The 11,402-nt window shown below is 43.9% G+C and overlaps 1 protein-coding gene across 1 annotated transcript in view; it reads right to left on the bottom strand.

The window, feature by feature from the left end:
- CDCA2 (cell division cycle associated 2) overlaps positions 1-11,402 on the bottom strand; it is a 1,716,206-nt gene that overhangs the window by 506,867 nt on the left and 1,197,937 nt on the right. The window lies entirely within an intron of this gene.

The raw sequence follows: 11,402 nt of genomic DNA, 5'->3' as shown, positions 1-11,402 counted from the left end.
GGTAAAAAAGCCTGAACCTAGGATTACTTTTTCCAATATTGCGCCACCAGTGGAGTACGCCATGGATTACTAATAACCCATGCAGGGGAGGCAGGTGCATCTTCTGGGGTGATCATTTGGCAGCAGCTTTCATTCTCTGGTGTGTTAAATCATGTTTTTGCATGGGGAAGGCTTACTGGCTTTCAGGATGATGCAGGATGTTTGTGTTTCACTGTTGCAGTCATTACACTTAGGTTATCCTGCTGGCAGGCTACCCGCAGTCAGCCTGTTTTCCAAAGTCCTGGTCCGGCGTCAGTTGTTGTCACCTCTTCCCTGACGTCAGTGTGCCAGGGTTATATAAGATGCAGCCGACGCCATTTTCTTCCATTTTTCTTGCCAGGCGGTGCCCGAAGCAAAAGCAGTTCTCAAGTGCTTGTCGGCCGACTCCTGAGATTTTCGAATTTGAATTTCAGATCCGAAGTCTTCAATAAAGCTAAGTACCCCATTCGGGAAACTTTTTCTTGCTCCAGTCAGATGTCAGTAAAAGTTAGCAATTGTATTTCTTTTGGGAAGCAAATACCTCATAAGGATTTTCATTCTTACTGTATTCCTTGCCTTGGCCCTGACCACGACATTGCTAGTTGTCGGTTTTGTGCTAGATTCAACCAACGCACTATTAAGCGTCTGTTTGATTTTACTATTCATTACTTTGGCCGAAGGTTTAACTATATAATGCCGTCGGAACAACCGATGACCGGAGTCCATAAAAAGTGCAAGGACAAAGAAAGACAGGCATCCGAAGTCCAAAACAGGCTACGAATCCTCTTCTAGGCCAGTTACCGGTTCGCCGCTTTTCAGTAAGGAGCTTTTGCAGCCCCTGACACCCGCTACCTCAGAGCCACAAGCCGCCTCAGACTCCCACGTGGAGACAGCTAGGTTTCTGGAAACTCGAGGTATTGGGCTTATGGAAACAATTCCCTCAGATGGTTCCTGAGCTGCTGAGCAGGCATCTGCTTCTGAGGGTGTTTTCATACCTATGCAGCTTACTATCAAGACTTTTTCTGCAGCCAAGGCTAAGTCTAAAATGCCTTCAAAGGCAAAAAAACAAGTACAGCTTTTTCCTGGACTGGCATCCATGCCAAAGAAACAGATGCTCAAAATGGCTGAGGACCTAATTACTTTGATCAGGGGCTCCCATCCCCCTCCTGATAAAAGGCCCCGCAAGACGCTGACTATGACTCCTCTTACCAGATTTATGTTTCTTCTGATTCCTGTTCAGAACAGGGAAATTCTCTTTCTCCCTATGAGGACTCTGATGCTGAAGAATCTATCTCTTCAGCCTCTCCTCCTGAGGACTACTCTTTTGGGGAAACCCTGCCCACCAACCATGAGGGAACATTTCCATTGGGAGAGCCAGGATTATTCAGAATCCAAGAAAAGGCTCAGTCTTTTTTATTGCCTTAGCACAGGCCTCTTGCTATCCCCCCGTACTAGATATTTTTGATTGTTTTTTCTGAATCCAGTTTGACTCCTGATTCATTACCCCCTGCACCAGTTAAGCCAGGTAGGTACTACAGGGTTCCAGATTCTCATAAATGTCTTTATAAACACCCTGTTGCTGATCCAGAAACTATTTCTCAGCTTCCCAAAGGGGTCAAGGCTTCCACTGCAAAAAAACCTGTTCCCCCTGATAGGGATTCTAGAGCACTGGACAGATTGGGGGGAGGGGGTTTACACCTCTGCTACTTTAGCTGTAAGGGCTTTAAATTGCCAGTTTCACATGCTTGAATATCAACAATACCTAATGTCTTTGCTAAAACAGAAAATGTTTGCAAGCTCTGAATGTCCTGAGAACAAGGAAATGTAGGATTTATTGCATGCAGCTGAACAAGTGGGAAAGCATACTTTGCAATGTGGTTTTGACTCATTAGAGGCATCTTTCAGAGCCGCAGTTATTGGTTTGGTCATTCGAAGGTGTGCTTTAAGAGAACAGAGTTTACCTGAAAATGTTAAAGCAAAGTTATTGGATGCTCCATTACAGTATGATACTTTGTTTGGTGTTAAGGCAGAAGAGGTGTTAAAGAAAATGGAGGATAAAGCAAAATGATTGCAGACCGTAAAGGATTTCTTACAAGTTCAGCCACCTAGATTTAGCAGGAACTGGCCTTCTAAAAATTGGTCCTTTCCAGTGTCAGACAGGTCACAGAGAGGCAGATAGAGACGCCCAAGAGGCCGATCTCAGCCCCAAGGCTCATACAGACCTAAACAATGGGGGTGCTTCAGCCTCCAGAGGCAGAGAAGACAAATCACAACCTTATAGGAAACAGTCCCAATGACTTTACTCTCCAAATGCCAAGCACTTACCTTTTGGCAGCACTCTTAGTGGGAAAACTAGCACTTTTTTCACAAAATTGGCACATGATCACCCAGGACAAATAGGTACTGAATATTGTTTCAGGGTTACAGGTTCCACTTTCACACCCTACCAAGGTCAAAAGGTATGACACTTGCCACAATCAATGGGCAGAGACACATAAACAAATGTCTGCTCTCGTGGATATGAGGGCTATTCAAAAGTACCACAGCAAGAACAGGGGCAAGGATTTTACTCAAGGCTCTTCTTGGTACCCAGAAAGGACAAAGCCTGGAGACCAATACTGGACCTGTCTATTCTAAATACTTTCCTGGATATTTCAAAATTCAAAATGTTGACACTGCACAACTTCTACCCATGCTGGGCAAGAAGGGCTTGGATAGTTACTTTGGACCTCAGAGGCATACCTGCATTTCCCAATCACAGTCTTGCAGAAGATACCTCAGATTCATAGCTGGCTCAATGCATTACCAGTTCTCTGCACTGCCTTTGGCTTATCTACTGTGCCCAGGGTCTTCACAAAATGCCTGGCACCAGTAATTGCATTTTGCAGACAAAAAGGAATTCATATATATCCCTACTTGAACGACTGCCTTATTCAAGCAGAGAGCAAGGACATTCTACTAAAGCATCTGGCATTTGTAAAAAGATTAGTTATTTGCCTAGGGTATACAGTAAATGAAAGTAAATCAAAACTAGTGCCCTCTCAAGAGATAATATTCCTGGGTGCAAGCTTAAATACAACTGCCCAGATGGCTTATCTCACGCCAGACAAGCAAAGGCAACTGACTCATTACTTTCAAATGATGGCAACAAAGGCCCAGCTACCTGCAAGAAAAATTCTGCAGGCTTTGGGCTTCATGGCATCCTGCTAATTCCATATGCCAGACTGCATATGAGGAAGCTACAATGGTATCTAAAAAGTGTTTGGACTGAACATTGCCACAGCCTGGAAAACAATAGTCACTCTTATTCCCTGCCTGCAACAGGAGTTTCGATGGTGGGCACTGGACTGTCACCACAACAAGGGACAGCCTTTCACTTTACCCACAGCCAGGCAGACACTAACAGATGCATCGGATTATGCCTGGGGGGCACACACGGCAGGAAAATGTATTCAGGGCACGTGGCCCGTAGACCAAATGCATCTTAATATCCATCAAAAAGAGATGCTAGCTGTGCAGAATGCCCTGACGACCTTCAAGGATCTACTACAGCCAGGGCAGCTATTACTAAAGACTGACAATACTACAGTTATGTGGTACATAAGCAAGGGGGCACACATTCCTTCCCCCTCTGCAGGCAAGGCATGACTTTGTGGAACACAGCACTTGCCTATCAAGTATATCTGCAACTCAAACCCGCTCTACTGTTCTGCGGTAAGGCTGCTCATGAACGCTAGTTGCTCGCTGTTACTCTCACCCTCCAACTTCGGGTGCTCCTCAGAGTATAGTTAACCACCAAAGACTTATAACCTCCTAAAGAGATCATCCCTGGATTGTCTGGATCTAAAACAACCACAGCGCTGGTTGTAGCCTGTTCTCCCTCACACAGGAATCAGCGTCTCGCTGTTTCCCTCGCTCTCCAACTTTGGGTGCTCCTCAAAGTATAGTTAACCACCAAAGACTTATAACCTCCTAAGGAGATCATCCCTGGATTGCCTGTATCCAAAACAACCACAGCGCTGGTTGCAGCCTGTTCTCCCTTAAAAAGCAGTCAATGTGTATGTAGAACTATCTACGGGTCTTCACCTATTGTTTTGAGATTAAGTAAGAACTACTTGCTTCATCCTAGTTTGTTGTATTTTAATGCCTAAAGTGCCCACAGTGTAACACAATAGCAGCCTACTGCCGTCCATGCACCCCATTTACTCCACTCCCTGATTTAACAATTTCTAGCTGCCTGCATTTTAAACAATAGTGTATCACTGTATGATTTTTCACCACTAGGTGGCAGCAATTACCCATTTTTAGAAAATGGTACTCCGTATACCGGCATATTTTAGTTGTACCCCTAGCCCTTGTAGTACTATATGTTGCATATTTGTTTTTTGTGTGTCCCCTCTCTAGACTGTTGTGAATTACCCCACCCAGAGATTCTCACTTTACTAGCATATAGCTGTTGAACCTTACAATTCCAAAGGGTCAACTCACTGATAGTTTCTCGTGGGACTCTCACTCCTCTCAACTCTTACCGCTCCGTTCGCCTGCTACGCTCACTCCGCTCCCCTGCCCTGCCCCCAATTCCCACCCGCCCCCAGTGGTCATACCTTTATACTGCTAAGGGTCACACCCCTACTTCTGCAACCTATCACCCTCCCTCAGTTGCCATATCCACTCCCACCCTCTTACCCCACCCTGCTACATACATACATCTCCTCTAATAATCCCTGTCAAATCATGCAAGGCATACTACCACTACTACTAACTCACTGCTCTAGGCTACACTACATCCATACTTGCTATCATACTATTAAACACTACCTTCCACATAACACATACCTACCCACACATACAACCATTATAATCTGCCCCACACTATTTAATAGTAGCTCATTATATTATATAAACAAACCACACACCACATTATCTCCCCATAGAATAACAGCTCCTAGACATCATACAGACCTAGCTCACGCAATCAAACTCAAATTATTCCTCAAAAGATGGCTGCTAATCTCAGGAGACGTACACCCAAACCCAGGTCCAAGCTATGAAATTCTCTTCCACCAACAGGAAACAGACCTAATTATTAACCTAAACTCAAGAAGTATATCCAACAAACTACAAGACTTAAATGCTTTCATAGCCCACTCCTCACCAGATATACTAACCATAACTGAAACCTGGCTAAAACCCACCACCCAAAATGAAGAAATTCTCCCCTCTGGGTATAACATTCTAAGGCAAAAGAGAAGTACCAAAAAGGGTGGCGGAGTTGCACTCTTATTTAAAAACACACTTAACCTCCAACCCCTTAATACCCCACTTCCCATTTTTGGCATCTCCGAAACATTAGGCTCCATTATCTCCCTCCAAAACAGAGAGAATCAACATCCTCTGCAGTTACGTTCCTCCAGGAAATAACTTGCCTATAATAGAGGATATGTTGCAGTGGTCTACAATCAACCTGCCCCAAGAAACCATCCTGCTAGGAGACCTAAACCTAGGCTGGCTAGCCTCTAATGCCAACAATCCTGCCAACCATATAAACTTATTTGGATTCTCACAATTAATCCAAGAACCCACCAGAGTTGACAAAAGATCCAATAAACCCTCCATTCTTGACTGGATGTTAGTTAACCTCCCCAAACAAAGTTATCATGTGGGCTTGCCTACCTGATGTATACTGAGTGACCACTGCCCCACTTTCCTCCTTCATAGACAAGTAAACCTACCCAAACCTATACTATATAGGGAGACCAGAAATTAACACAAGGTAAATCCACAAATTATTAACATTATGCTGCAACAAAGTAACTGGCACCCACTACGAAAACCGTACCATTAGACCAGGCAGTTGAATATTTCAATAATACTTTTATGAAAGTGCTAAACATACTAGCTCCCATCAGGAAACATATAACTAAAGTTAACTATGCCCCTTGGCTAAATAGGACACCAAAAGTACTACTAAAAGCCAGAGATAATTCCTGGAAGAACTGGAAAAAAAATAACACCAACCAAGATAAACATATCAACAACTTCGAAACCAGGCCAAAAAACAAATAACAATGGACAAACAAAACTACTTCCTAGGGATCCAAAACAAACATTCCGAAAACCCAAAAAAGCTCTGGCAGGCTTTAAATTCCCTTCTAAAACCTTGCCAAACTACAACGTAGCTCCCAACACCAACAATGATAATGACAGCATAGCTTCCCAGTTTAACAGTCACTTCACAGACTCTATTCTATCATTATCTACCCATCTATCCAACAATAAACCCATACTCACCCCAACACTAGATCACAACAGTATACCTCCCTTTATTCTGTCACCCATACCTACCTCCACAGTAAAAAAAATGACTCTCAAAACTAAAACCCACCTCTCTCGCAGTAGATGGCCTACCCACTACTTTCCTAAAATTAGCTGGAGAATCCCTAGCCTACCCCATCTTACTTCTAAATCGCACCATAAAGGAAGCCTACATCCCCCAACTATGAAAAGTGTCATGCATAATACCCCTACCCAAAGGGGGCAACTCCTATGACCTATCAAACTACCGCCCCATTGCTATCCTATCCCCCCTTTCTAAACTCATGGAGAGATGTATTCACACCCAGGTGATGCACTTCTTAACCTCACATAATCTCCTGTCCGTCACACAATATGGATTCCACCCAAACCGTAGTACAACTACTTTTCCTCTCCTTTACCAACCAGGTCAGTCAACTTAGAAACAACAACAACTTTGTATCGGCCATTTTCTTAGATCTATCCAATACATTTGACATGGTCTCACACAACCTTCTTATAGACACTGTAACAGCCATATCCTTTGCCCCCTCTGCTACTTCCTGGTTCAAAAACACTCTCTCTGATAGAAAACAGTCAGTAAAATGGCAAGGCATACTATCACCACTACCAACTACTGTAGGCGTTCCACAAGGATCAATACTTGGTCCTTTACTAGTTACCATTTTCCCCAACAAACTACATACCTCCACTCTGCATGCATCACTTACACAGTCCGCAGATGACTCTGCCCTAATCTGCTCAGCCCCAACCATAACCACTCTTCAGAAACTTACCCAAGAATCCTCCTGTTCTGTAGAAAAATGGATTACTGATATCCACCTTATTCTAAACCCCCAAAAAAACAAATACAAAACCACACCTCTTCCTTTCACCATCACCTCCATCAACGACACATTAATCTCTCCCTCCCCCCATATTAAGCTACTTGGTGTTGAAATAGATTAGGATCTTAACTTCAATGTCCACATCTCTCAAACCATTAAAAAGATTCATAAAAAATTAGGAACTTTATACAAACAGTTTCTATCAGACCAAGCACGATTCACCCTAGCCCAAACCCACCTTTTGTCTACTTTACTATATGCATCACCAATCCTTATTCACATCAGGAAAACAGACCTTGACAAACTAGAATCATGCTACAATAAGATAGTAAAATTTGCCAATAACTACACTTTTAGAAGTCATCACTGTCTTGCCTTAAAACACCTACAATGGTTAGTGCTCCCTCGGCTAATTAGGCATCACCAACATACTAAAGCATCCCCACAAAACGCCAGCCCTAAACCAATACTCAGCAAACCGTCCTCTACGCTCATCAGACAAGACCCTGCTCTGCATGTCCAAAGCCAACAACACTGCAGGGAAAGCCCTCTTATCTCATACCATCGCTAAGGAATGGAATAAGCACCCCCAAAATATATCCTCATTAACATCTATCTCACTGTTCAAAAAATCAGTCAAGCCCACACCTCTTGCAGTCATGGCCCTGTCCCTTGCATTACATAAATGCTTTCCTAATCCCCTCCATTTCTTCTATTCTCCTTTCTATAACTGCTCACTATGCCCAATACTCAGTACTTCAAAAACTCCTAGAACAGGACTACTTTCAGCTACTTTTTCCTACGATATTACCTTCTGCGATGGGTATATATATTGTTTTCTTTTTCTTCCCAAATAACCAACATCCAGGGTCCTCTTTGTGTAATGTAAACCTGCCTGGAAAGATCTATTGTATGAAGTTTTTTTTATTGTAAAAAACTGTTGTTGTGGAGCTTTTCTCCCTGGGCCCTCCGCTGTAAATGGACCTAGTTCCAGTCGGACTTTCCCGGTAAACAAATGTAAAATAAAATAAAAAATAAAATAGTTCCTGCCTGGAAAGAAAAATACTCTGGCAGATGAACTAAGCAGAAATCTCATGGGCCCTCAAGTGGAAACTAGATCCACAGATCTTCAGAATGATAACAAGGAAATGGGGATGCCCAGACATAGATCTTTTTGCCTCCCCTCACAACTGCCAACTACAGAGATTCTGCCCAAGGACTTATCACTCACAAGCATGGAAAGTGGATGCTCTATCATTAAGCTGGAAAACCCTAACAGTTTATGCCTTTCCTCCACTGCCTCTCCTTCCCAAGGTACTCCTAAAAGTCAGACAAGAGAAGCCCAAAATGTTTCTGATTGCCCTAGACTGGCCACGCCAGCACTGGTACCCAATCCTAAAGAGCTTGTCTCAAGGCCCAGCCTGGACTTTACCTCAAATTCCTCATCATCTCAGCTCCTTTAGCTGTTCAAAACTTTCATTTAAAGGCTCACTGCTGCTTTTCAGCTTTGAGAAACATTTCTGCTGTTTGTTTCCCACCCTCCCTCCCTGTTGGTATAGTTGGTGGCTTTACAGTTGCCCGCCCCTAGTGTAAATTTGATCTGGGGCCCTCCTCCCAATCTAGTGTCATTACCTCTTTCTACCCAGTACAGGGAGAACATTTGCGAAGGCCAGTCAGCTTAGTTTCTGCTGCTCCTTTCTCTCTTTCCACTTAAAAAAAATTTATCTGCTTTCACTTTATTTGTGTTTCTTCCTACTTTATTTTGCTTTTGCGTCATCTTAAAAGTGCTCAGTTGTATTTATTACTGCTTGGTGTAACTCATTCTAAGCCTTTTAGTTTAAGCACTTGGGCTTCAGACATGTTGTTTTACATTAGGAAGGTTTGTGGCCTGCACTGTGGTGGCAGGACAGGTAGCTTACATCTTTCTAAGTTGGGAACTGCTGACTGAGTGCTCAGTGTCTGCTATTCTAAAAGTGTATTAGTTCTGGTTTAAGCACTTGGGCTTCAGGCCAGTTATTTTACATTAAGAACGTTCGTGGTCTGCACTCTTGTGGGAGGAGAGGCTGGACTCTGCCCTTCTGAGCTGGGAATTTCTGGTTAAAGGCTTATAGTGCTTGCATATTTGAACTGTATCTTACTGAAATTGGTACACCTTGTTTGCTGTAGCATAGACTAGATCCAGGCCTGCTGAATCTAGCTTTGTTTGTATGCTTGTTTGCTTATTTCCCTGAAATGCTAATTCCACCTAAAACGCGGCTTTTCAGCGCTTCTGTGGATCCCTAGTAACATCTGCAGTGCTTACTGTACTTATTTCCTTGTTTCACTTGAAAGAAAGTTACTGTTGGTCAATTTTGCATTTAAGTTACATGGCACTTGCTCACTAAGTCAGCACTAAAACATTAAAAGCACTACACCCTCATAAACTCCCCTTGAGTAACTTGTTCCCCATTGGCCCTTTTTTCAATTATAAAGGAATTCTCCATACTATTCTAGCATGTCCAAAGGTTAGTTGTCAATCTCCTCTCCGGTCCAGCTGGTGAATCTGGGAATCTTGGAGCAATGTTACAATTGCCTCATGTACACAGACAACCCTTTCCTCCTCCCAACAAATTCCAACACATGTGAGAGATGCAACTATATAGCCAAACTGGAGGCTAAGCTCTCTAAACTTAGTACTGGCGTAACCAGTCAGGAGGAGAAGGAAACTACACCCACTACAATTCCAGTCTCACATAGACCTACCACGACAGCAAACCAAACACATAAACACACAAAAACATACTCGGAGGCTCTAAATAAAAATCTGCCTAAGCAGCAGAGACTTCCAAAGCAGACACCCAAGCAACCGCTACCCCAAAACAAAACACGTGCAACACTTATCTCACAAAGCCAGTGTGCCGAACAGTAACAGCCCTTAAGGCTAAACAACACACCTGATACACTTGTAATAGGTGACTCTATCATCAGGCACACTGACGTCCCGCTCACCAGGCTGAACAAGGAGAAGGTCACTGTGAGCTGCCTGTTGGGCACTACGATCCGCCACATAACACACGCACTCAGGTCACTCCAAGGCAAGTACAAATATGACTCGGTCATTGTCCATGCTGGTGTGAATGACCTGAGATGTACCTCCGTGGACTACATGAAAAGAGACAGAGGAGCTCTCTGAGCGTGTAGCCCAGGTCGGTATGACCCTGACCTTGAGTAGCATCTTACCCTCCCCAAGAATGATGCCACAATATGAAGACAAGATGATCAATTTCAAAAATTGGCTTAAGTATTGGTGTCATTCAAAGGGGATCCAATGCCTGTCAGCCTGGGATGACATGCTCGACAAGCCACGATGCTTCGCTAGGGATGGCTTGCACCTGTCACCCATGGGCTTTCGGATATTGGCAAAGGCTCTTGCCACCCCCATAGTGCCTTTTTAGGCAAGGCTCAAAAGACAAACTCACCTCCATAGGTATCACAAGGGATCAGAAACTGAGTAATGCTACTCAACGCCAGAAGTCTAAACCTCAAGATGCACGCACTCAAAACTCTCCTTAGCATGGAAAACATCGATATCTGTGCAGTAACAGAAACCTGATTCAAGGCTCCCGAGAGCACCCCAGCACTACCAGGTTATACCTCATACCACGCTTTTCGGCCCCAAAACTTGGACCGAACCACAAAAGCAGGGGGTTTATCAATGTTCGTCAAAGATGCCCACACCTCCAGGTTGGGGGCACAGCACGAAGCATCAGAGACCATCCATGTCCAACTAGCAGTGGGTAAAACTGCCTTCCAGTTTGTAGCCTGCTACAGACCACCCTCCCAAACCCAGGAACCCCACTTGGCCTTCCTGAGAACACTGTAAAATATGAAGGTCTCTCCAAACACCATTATATTGGGCGACTTCAACTACCCAAACATAGACTGGGAGCATTATTGTAGCTCCAACACCCTGGCCCAAAGGTTCCTAGAATTTATAAACTCAGATGCTATGGAACAACTTGTTACCACTCCCACAAGAGGGGAAAACGTACTGGACCTGATCATCACCAACATGGTGACTCTATGCTCCAGACCAGAAGTGTATCCCTCACTGGTAAGATCATACCATAAACTAATCTCACTGGATATTCACATCCCAAGCCCACCTCCTGCCCAGAAAACCATATTGAAAAACTTCTCTAAAGCAAATTTCACACTCCTCAAAACCGAGGTGGAATCCTTGAAAGCCCCCTGGCCTGTGGA

This window comes from Protopterus annectens, chromosome 9.part0 (genome assembly GCF_019279795.1).
Source record: "Protopterus annectens isolate FY-2018-M chromosome 9.part0, PAN1.0, whole genome shotgun sequence".
NCBI lineage: Eukaryota > Metazoa > Chordata > Ceratodontiformes > Protopteridae > Protopterus > Protopterus annectens.
This window is presented reverse-complemented; position numbering and strand designations above follow the sequence as displayed.